Consider the following 9,361-nt stretch of genomic DNA (forward strand, 5'->3'; position numbering starts at 1 on the left):
GATTGGATGGTTGTTTGATGGTTGATCCACCGTCATTTGTGGACTTCAACCAAAAATCAACAATTCTAACTATAATTTAACGTTGATATAACGTCGTGTGCTGTCTGGGTTTATGCTGGTATGGTGGTTAGAGCTGCTGCTGACTGACTCGCCTGTTGTCAAGTGTGGTAAAAGGTACAGGGACAAGTTCAATATATGAATATCTTGGGATTTCTTTTCCTTAATTCATTAAATGCTACATTGGGAAACACTAGTCTGTAGCTAAGCTATCTATACTGAATGGTCGATAATCTCACATAGTCTACTCACCTCTTTTGGAGAAAAACTGGGTTACAAATTCACACTCTTGTCTTTTGCTCTTATCTATTTTTTTTTCTTCTTTTTTTTTTTGAAAACTTGACTTCATTATTTTTCTAGGCAGCATAGTAACTGCCACAGTCGTTCTTGTCTTGTACTGACTGCTACTGAAAACTTCACAGTCAAGTGCACCAAGCAGGAACGAACCATTTCATGCAGGTCTTCAGTGCAAATATAGATGTGTGCTTTTTGGTCTGGGAGGGGTAACATTCAATTTTTCTGCTAAAAACAATTTTAAAAAACACAGTAACAGTAATTGTAATGGCCCTGTTTTTTTTTTTTTTTTTTTTTTTTTTGTGGAGGGCCCCCTGTTGCCAAGGGCCCTTAGAATTGTCATAACTTTCCCCACCCTATACCACACCCCTGCTTCCTGTTACAAGAAACATCTTATTAAAACTAAGAGTTTTCTTTAAACATGAATCTGTCAGGGATATCATTAATGTTGGGTTTAATTATCTGGTTTTTATCAGGTTTTAGGTTCTAAAATGATTCTAATGTAACTTTGAACGTATAAAAGTAGGGATTATACAAGAAGATAATAAAATGGAAAAGTCATGTAAGAATGAATGAATGCGTTATCGTTGTTATTGTACCAAAGCACAACAACATATATTTCAGTACAGCCCATCCAGAAGATGGGTGCCTGTGGCCCATTTAGAAGAACTAGTTCTCCTCATGATTTGACGTCTGTGTCAGAAATAACATGAAAATGCTGTTTTCTGTATGAATCCTTCAGTCTCACATTGTTAACAAAAGTCCTGCTTACAATTTCCCACCAGTCATCTAGGGGACACAGCAGGAGCTGGTAAGATGATATTCTTGTATATTTTTTTGGGTTTTTATAATATGCCTCTGTGGGATGCATAAAGGACAACTCTGTAAAACAGCTGACTTAAATAAGTACATACATTTATTAAGCAATAAATACATAATACAGATTAAACAAGCCCAAAAATTAAAGATTTATATTAGTCAAAATTTTGAGACAAAGTCAATAAATATAATAAAGGTGATCACATGTTTTCCATTCCAACATAAGCATATCATCACATACATGTTCTACATTGACATCTCATTTAGGTTCTTGGCCATATTGTCTCCCTGTGCCTCTGCAGTCCTTCTTGTCCCTTCAGGAGGACTGGATACATTGATAAACTTGTTTTTTGAAATCAGTGTCTTTTGTCCTGTGACCTGTTTCCTCATCATTCCAAAAAGTCCTTTGTGTGTCCAGACACTACATCACTCAAGGCACGAAAGCCTCAGCTTTGGTGTGTTACAAAGACATAAACATATAACCTGTTTTCAGATACTACAACATCAAAGCATTCAAAGGGTTATGGTGGCAGCATTATGCTGTGGGGATGCGTCCCTTCAACAGAGACAGACATGCTTAATGAAGATTATTGGACGGTGGATGGAGATAAAAACAGGATGATTCTGGGGAAGGCAAACTATTTGAGGCTCTCAAAGACTGAGCCTGAGGTGGAGGAGGAGGTCTACCTTCCAGCAGGACAACAACCATAAACATACACTACAGTGGAATGTTTTACATCAAACAATATTCATGTGCTAGAATGGCGTAGTCAAAGTCTAAACCCAACTGAACTGTTATGGCAAGACTTGAAAGCTATTGTTCAGAGATGCTTTCCATCAATAATCTGACAGAGCTTCAGCTAACTTGCAACAAGGAATAGTCAGACATTTCAGGCATTAGTAGAAGATGCAAAACTGGTAGAGACAGAGAAGAGAAGCTGGAGAAAGTGGTGTTTATTTAGTTCAGGATTTCATACTTTAATAATTCAACTAGATTAAAAAAATAGTTTTTCATAACAAGTTTACAAGGATGCTTTTAATAAAATGTATTATTTATTTATTTATTTATTTATTTATTTTTAATTAAGTGACCACTTTAAATCAACTTAACTTTTTTCCATTCCACTTATGAATTTCAATGATCAAACTAACTGACCAGCTTTTGTTCGGATGTTTTTAGGTGAAGCTGATTAATGTTGGCTTTACAGGGCAGTGACGGTCACCTCATGTACCATTGAATAACTGAGCACCCGACAACCCTTGAAGCTGTTTTATTTTGAAAGAGCCTAAAGGAAGTTGATATGATGGGCGTGCTCTTTACTTTGTTTTAAATTCAGCGGTAATTGCGTGGAAGCGAGTATTTAGTCAGTGGAACTTGTAAAGCGGCAGACAGAAGAGGAGCGATCTGAAGCATCAGGACAGATCGAGGACAGATCCGGGACAGCGGGGACAGATCCGGTACAGCGGGGACAGATCCGGGACAGCGGGGACAGATCCGGGACAGCGGGGACAGGACAGGAGGAGACAGCAGGTCATCGCTGCAGACATGTATGTTCCACCTTTCATTGTCATGGCAGTGTTTATATGAAAGCTGCCTGCTCCAGCTCTCTGTCAGGTCTGACGGACCGGATCTGCTGTTCTGTCTGTTTCTGGACGGAGCGGCTCCACCTGTTGTCCCGAACTGGGAGCCCAACATGTGCAGTCCTGCAGGGACAGCTCAGCCCATCATGTGGGTGTTTAAACCAAGGGAACAGCTGGTGTTTTACAGCACTGTGCTTCAGTTTGAAATTCTGTTTAACTTAAATATTCTTATTTATACATATAATGATGTTTATTTATTTAAATATATATCCAATTGTTTATAGTAATCAAACTCTTGAGATGTCCCTTAATGTCACACATGAATAGTCATACCACAGCTATTATTAGTCTGGCAGCATAATAACCTTTTATGATTTATGGAGTGTCACAAGTTTTAAATCAGAAATGTTGTCATTACTGGAACATTTACAGAATGGTGACACACCAGTTTACTCACACTGGTATTCTAGTCATTCCAGATCCAGCTGGCTGTATGAATATGGCTCTGCGATTCTTGAGATAAGAGACAAGATGGGTTAAAATTTTCCCAAGAAATAATGTAATTATTCCTCAAGCTTATGTATTCAGATATGACAATTAATGTTTTGGAAATGTAAAGATGCTAAGGTGCAGGTTCCCAGCTGTAACATTTTTTTTAAAATTACATTTTTAATGGACCTGACCCAGAACTTTGTCAACACCATCTGAAAAAAATAAATATAAAATTATTTTTAATGAACCTATTAGTGATCGTTCTTCTCAGTTTTACAAACAAATGCTTCTCAAAAAACAAAAGAAATATTATTTAAAACAAAAAACAACATAAAATCCATCTGACGGAGTTGATACAGAACTGACAGTGGCGACACACTAGTGAGTAAAAAGAAATACTTGATACATGTAGAGTAATGCCATTTATGTAAAATACATTCAAATGAAGTAACTGCACACACTGCAAATTGACTGAATTATCCACCAACCTGTTTGCCTGGTAAGCAAACTGCAGGGGTCCTAGCAGGGGAACATATTTTTCAAGTTAACTGGACTTTCTCTGTCATTTAAACCAATCCTTATTATAGACTCTATGGGTCAGGGACAGTGGTGGGGACATCATGATAATTGAAAGAGTGAGGAGTGAGCAAAATATGGGTTAATCATAATTGCTGTTATAATATTTAACAAGGGTGTCCACATGTGCACTTGGCACCAGGACACCCTGGGCCACAGTTCAATGATCGGCTTTGTTGTTGTTTCATCGGATCTGCAGCCACATGTCTTGGACACTCGGGTGAAGAGAGGTGCAGAGTTGTCCACCCTATGGAGGAAACCGGATGTCTGGGCTTTCCCTTAGAGATATGGTGAGAAGCTCAGTCAGCTGGAAGGGACTCAGAGTAGAGCCGTTGCTCCTTCATGTCAAGAGGAGCCAGTTGAGGTGGCTTGGGCATCTGGTTAAGATGCCTCCTGGAGCACCTGGTGAGGTGTTCCATGCACATCCCACCGGAAGGAGACCCCGGGGAAGACCCAGGACATGCTGGAGGGACTATGTTCCTTGGCTGGCCTGGGAATGCCTTGGGATTCCCCCGGAGGAGCTGCAACAAATGTCTGGGGAGAGGGAAGTCTGGGCCTACCTTCTTAGGCCCCGTTTACACGACAATGATCCAACGAAAATGGAAGTTTTGTTTAGTTTCTGTTCACACATTTACATGAAGACATTCTAATTACAATCTTTGTTTACACACGGTACACATCGAAAAGGTGTAATGCTCTTGCCACGCCACTAGTTGGTGCTAGATTCTTTGAATCTAAGTGTGTATGTGTTAAAAAAAAAAAAGATCTACTTGAAAGCGCTTGCGTTTCCCCATCAGGTACCGTTCCACCAGATATTGGGGAAAAACATGCACTGTGTGTGTCTGATTAGGGCGCAGTTGAAAAAAAGTGGGATAACTTAGCTGAAACACGATGTTTGAGCTTTCGCGGTGTCCGTAGTTCTCTAGATAAGAGGCTGAACCTGTTATGATCGCTGAACAAGTACACGTGTATTTTGCCACCTGGGCTGTACAGAGCGGTGAAGAGACACTGAGGGAACCATATCTGATGAGGAGACACGAATTGCAGTAACACCAGCATTGTCAGTAGTTTCTTTTTCTTCTGTGGATTGTCGGAAGCAGTTTTGTGTCATACTATGCATGAGCTGGGGATTCTCTGACAGAAAAGATCCATTTATTCTATTTACAAGACATCGGAGACCAGTACGTTTTAGAAACATTGCACTCTGGAACCCGTTTTCAAACTGTGCCGTTGTCAGAGAAAACATTTGCCATTTTTGCATGAAATGGCAAATGTTTTGTTGTGTTTCGTACAAACACAATGAAACTCTTCAGTTTTCACCCGAAATTGTTGTTGTGTAAATGGGGCCTTAGGTTGCTGCCCCCACAACCCGGCCCCGGATAAGTGGAAGAAGATGGATGGATGGATGGATATTCAACAACAATATGGCAACAATGCCATGTTGTCTAAAATATTGTCAATTCCTAAAAGGGAAGCAAAGCAGTCCTGACCAGATGATAATCTTGATTTCAGTGCAGAAGAGCAGCAACTCAACTCTAAACCCCTTTGGATGACAGAGCTCCTCATCCTCTCTAAGGCTGGATGCAGTCATCTTAGGAAGTTCATTTCAATCAAATGTATTCAGGATGTTGATCTTTCAGTCATGATCAACAAGGAATGACCTCCGGCTAAAATTAGGTTTGCAAAGTGTGGACAGTAGGTCCTCTGCATGGTGGAAATATGGACAGTCAGTACACACTGTTGATGCAGAAAGACAGTTTATAGAAAATATCAGCTACAACATGTTTGTCATTAAATACTCATGTTTCTGCTTTCATTTTAATTTTATCGTAAACAAGACCACAAACATCCAGCAACTTTATTCAAAACCAGATTGGACCCTCCTATTGACTTACTTTGACTAAACAAAACAAGTGATTTTGAAGAAAGAGTCATTTGTCTCAGTCTTCTATTGCTGAGGACAGACAAACCCTGTTTTAGGATTAAGAAAGATGGAAATAACTAAGAAAATGTAGAAAATTGTTTGCCTTTCTTTTAATGAGGCAGATGTCTGAGTTTCTGTTTATGTTTCAGATTGTTTGCTTCGGTGATATATTGCACGTTTTGTTTATCCTTGAGGAAACAAAAAAAGATCGTCATATTATTTTAGTATTTTGATTTATGAAAACATTTAGATTGTAGTAGTCTTTCTTGTAAGTGAAATATAACTATTTGGTTTCCATGATAGGGTTTAATTTATTTAGAAATGGTTGGATTGTAGGACTCATGACTGTAGCCCTGGATCTAACACAACAATATATAGAGATGCACAAACAGAATATCTTAACTAATTAAATTTTTTGAAGCGATTAATTTGTACCTCACAATAGCACAAAGCCCATTGGCCTAAAGCACCTTTTTAAATTTGCAAGTGTTTCGTAACTTTTCAGTGACTCAAAGTGTCAGTCAACACTGCCTGACAATCTGGAAAAGCTTTCTGAAATGTCAACATATTGCAACAGAAAAAAATGACCTCAACACATGTTTGAAATACTTTACATGCCAGTTTATTCAGACTTTTGAAAAGTTGGAGTAAGTCATTGTTCTTTGCTGCTGGGATTCCTACATGTGGCTCTGCAGTATGGAACCTACTTTATCTAAGCTCAAACTCATGTTATTCTGGTGGACAAAGGCAGACAGTTCTCCCTAAATAACGCCGTTGCTCATTACTCCAAGATGTCATGAGTCCAATAGTAGTGTCCGGATGGCAGGTGCAGATGTCATGTGATTGTGTAATGAGCTACAAGAAACCCACCATTTGTGTTTTAAAGCTGCAGTATGTAACTTGTGTTAAGCTATATTTGTTCAGACTGTCTGAACAAATATCTCCATGTTGTCCATAACTTGAGACAAATAATATGTGAAAAGATTTACCTCTTCCACCTCCTCTCTGATCTAGTGCTGTCTGAAAAAGCTCTGCTCCAGACCAAAAACAACCAATCAGGGCCAGGTGGAGGGTCAATCTCATGTACACGCTGCTGAATGTGCTAAAGGTGGAGAAACAACTTGCCGGTACAGGAAAACTGTTTATTCTCTGTCCTGGCAGGATTTGCGGTGGGGAACCAGCTGCAGAGTAGCAGGGAGAAAGGGGGAGGGTCTGAATTGCATACACAAGTTTGACTGACAGCACTAAGGCCCTTCTCCTGGCTCTGATTGGTTGTTTCTGAATGACCTGTGTATTTGCACAGATGACAGCAGGTCCATAGGGAGAAGGCAGAGAAGTTTGATTCTTTTCACATATTGTCTGTCTCATGCAATACTGTCATGAAATAGCTATGATAGTTTTAACAAATTTACATTAAAAAAATAATGATAATAATAATAATAATAATGTGTGTAGTTTTTTTATTTTATTTTATTTTTTTTTACATGTGTTGCATACTGCAGCTTTGATGTGATCTCTGTAATTTTTTTTTTGAGCCCTGACCTACCCACTTCTTCCAAACTTAGTATAGACAGCTTGCCATGGCAACCAGGTGATATGACCAGCCAGCTTCAAGTGTGAAATCAGCTTGTCAGCTTCAGGTGTGGTTGTTTGAAGGCTTGTGATTGGCTGACATATGTTTTAGCTTTGCCCTACACTGCCCTCTATGGGTGTGACATGTTTAAAACAATGTTGAGTAATGTAATTCAGTCTGTGTGGATGAGTTTAGTTTATAGAAATTAATGTCTTCGCTACATTGTTTTAAAAAGATCCGGCTATGTGAGGACAAGGCTTCAGTCTGCTGAAGTCAGTCACTGTCAGATGCTTCAGCAGCTGCCTGGAACACCATCACTGACATTATATCAATGTTGATTCAACCATCATCTGTATGTCAACTTACATACATATTTGTGTTGATTCTACATTGAATCAGTTAGGAATCAACGTTGATTCAACCATCATCTGAATGTGGATCTACATGCAGATTTGGGTTGATTTTATATTGAATGAAAGCTAAGGATTTATGTACATTTTTAGGTCTGATAGGTCTACATCATAACATGCCATTAAAAGTTTCTTCACTGGTGTTAAACATACTATATTATTGGCAGATCATGGGTAAACTGTGTACAAAAGGTTAAAAATAACAACATGGGTTTGATATAAAATTTTATTTAAGAAAAGAGTGACAGATCATTAAACATATTTGATTCCTTTTTGACTGTCAAAACAACAGTCTGCTGTCCACAGAAGAACAGAGTCCATGAGGTTAAGCTTTGTACTGTATGAAGTAGGGAAACTGTACAAGTTGTGGTAACCCCAGTTTGACTCTGGTTGGCGTCACTTTGATTCCTTGCGATGTCTTCCTCTCGTTCTGGTGCGTAATGAAGCCACTTCTTGACAGTTTCGCTGCAGTCCTCAAGAGTCAGCTTTTGATCAAACTGCAGAGCAACGGCTGAAAAACACAAAAATAAAAGTGAGGAAGGTGCCGGTTAGAAAGATGATAAACATTTGAAAAGTTCTGAAAGACATTGAAAAATTAAACAGTGAACTGGTTACAAGTCTGAGAACAAATACAAACCATATAGTTCCTCATTTACACTCACTGTTAAATTAATATTTATCTTACTTAATCTTTCTTTAATATTTATCTTAATATTTATGTATACAACTACATTTACCCATCAAGCTGCAGTATAGTGTAGGATTTATGATATTGATATTAAATCAATATTTAAAATAAAATAACAATAAAACTCAGGGAGGATCAGGGTTTATTTAACACACCAGAGACAAATAAATAGAGCAAAAGGTGATTTATACTGTAGTTGGAAAAATTAGTTATAATTTATACAGAATAAACTTCCATCAAATAGCTGGTTCAATCTTCCATCAACTACAAATATTTCCAAATAAGTTGATTAAATTCCTTAAAAAGTGTCTATATGCTGATAAAGATCCCACACAAGCAATAATAGTCCAGTTCAGTTTAGTTACCAATCCAAGAATCAACAGACTGAATCAGTCATTAGCAGGTTTAGTTCAGTGTTTCACCTGCCTTACATGTTTTAAGTGTTTCCTTTCTGCCACACCTGGATTGAATCTGTGGATGATTAACAACCTTCTGCACTTCTTGATGGCTGCAGATGGTCATGCAGTCATCTAACTCAGCTGTCCTGGAACAGAGGCTCATCTAAGCATGTCCCTAAGCACATCATAATAAAAAGTCCACCACATGTTCTCCCAGACCAAACAATAGGCCCCGCCCTATTTTAAAAATTCAAATCCCACAAAATCTCGCAGGATTTCATACTTAGGCCAAGAGTGGTGGGTAGGATAAAAATAATACAAAAGGAGATATGACCTCAATTATTAAAAATATCCGTTTTGCCCCAAAATAACCAGGATTACTATGGGCACAAAACAATGCCCTTATTTTTCAATAAACACATTTAAGATCAAAGTAATATTGAAAAACTTACCAGGAACCGGCTCGGGGGAGAATTCAATTCAGAAGCCGGTAGCAAACAAGCCAGCAGCAAAGTGGCTTTTTGGTTGGGACAAACCACTAGTGTAAAA

General features: G+C 38.5%; 1 protein-coding gene across 1 annotated transcript in view; it reads left to right on the top strand.

Moving 5' to 3' along the window:
• The first annotated feature begins 2,301 nt into the window (after positions 1-2,301).
• ripor1 (RHO family interacting cell polarization regulator 1) overlaps positions 2,302-9,361 on the top strand; it is a 65,065-nt gene continuing 58,005 nt past the window's right edge. Inside the window, exon 1 of the mRNA XM_016663891.1 lies at positions 2,302-2,718. The gene's annotated coding sequence lies outside the window, so the exon portion shown is untranslated. The remainder of the gene's footprint in view (positions 2,719-9,361) is intronic.

This window comes from Poecilia formosa, unplaced genomic scaffold (assembly GCF_000485575.1).
Source record: "Poecilia formosa unplaced genomic scaffold, Poecilia_formosa-5.1.2 Scaffold452, whole genome shotgun sequence".
NCBI lineage: Eukaryota > Metazoa > Chordata > Actinopteri > Cyprinodontiformes > Poeciliidae > Poecilia > Poecilia formosa.